The sequence below is a fragment of the Sinocyclocheilus anshuiensis genome, unplaced genomic scaffold, assembly GCF_001515605.1.
Source record: "Sinocyclocheilus anshuiensis isolate Anshui unplaced genomic scaffold, SAMN03320099.WGS_v1.1 scaffold2229, whole genome shotgun sequence".
Lineage (NCBI taxonomy): Eukaryota > Metazoa > Chordata > Actinopteri > Cypriniformes > Cyprinidae > Sinocyclocheilus > Sinocyclocheilus anshuiensis.
The window spans coordinates 2,757-3,151 of record NW_015552799.1 but is presented as its reverse complement, the minus strand read 5'-3'; positions in this window follow the sequence as shown (position 1 = coordinate 3,151).

The following is a 395-nucleotide window of genomic DNA, read 5'->3' as shown; positions in this document are numbered from 1 at the left end:
TCATCCTTGGTTCTGTGGCAGTGCGTCGGGCTCGTCATGGGGCGCACGGTCCTGAGCGCTGTATGGCTGATGTATCCGTTCAATTTAACTTTACTCCAAATATATGAACTTACCTGTTTTTAAATACTTTTATATTTAACATGTTCGTTTATGTCCAATATTTAGTGTTAAACTGTTGGTCTTTAAAATAAATCTACTTTTGATTTTCACCATTGACTGATTTTGCAGACCAGACTGATAACTTCTGTGCGTCGATGCGGCAAACTTGTCACAGGACATGCGGTCCTAATAGCGATGTATGACTGTTGTATCCGAATATATATGAACTGGCTGTTTTAAATATTTTTAAATATCGGCGATCTCACGGACTGGCGATATGACGATTTGAAAAATGA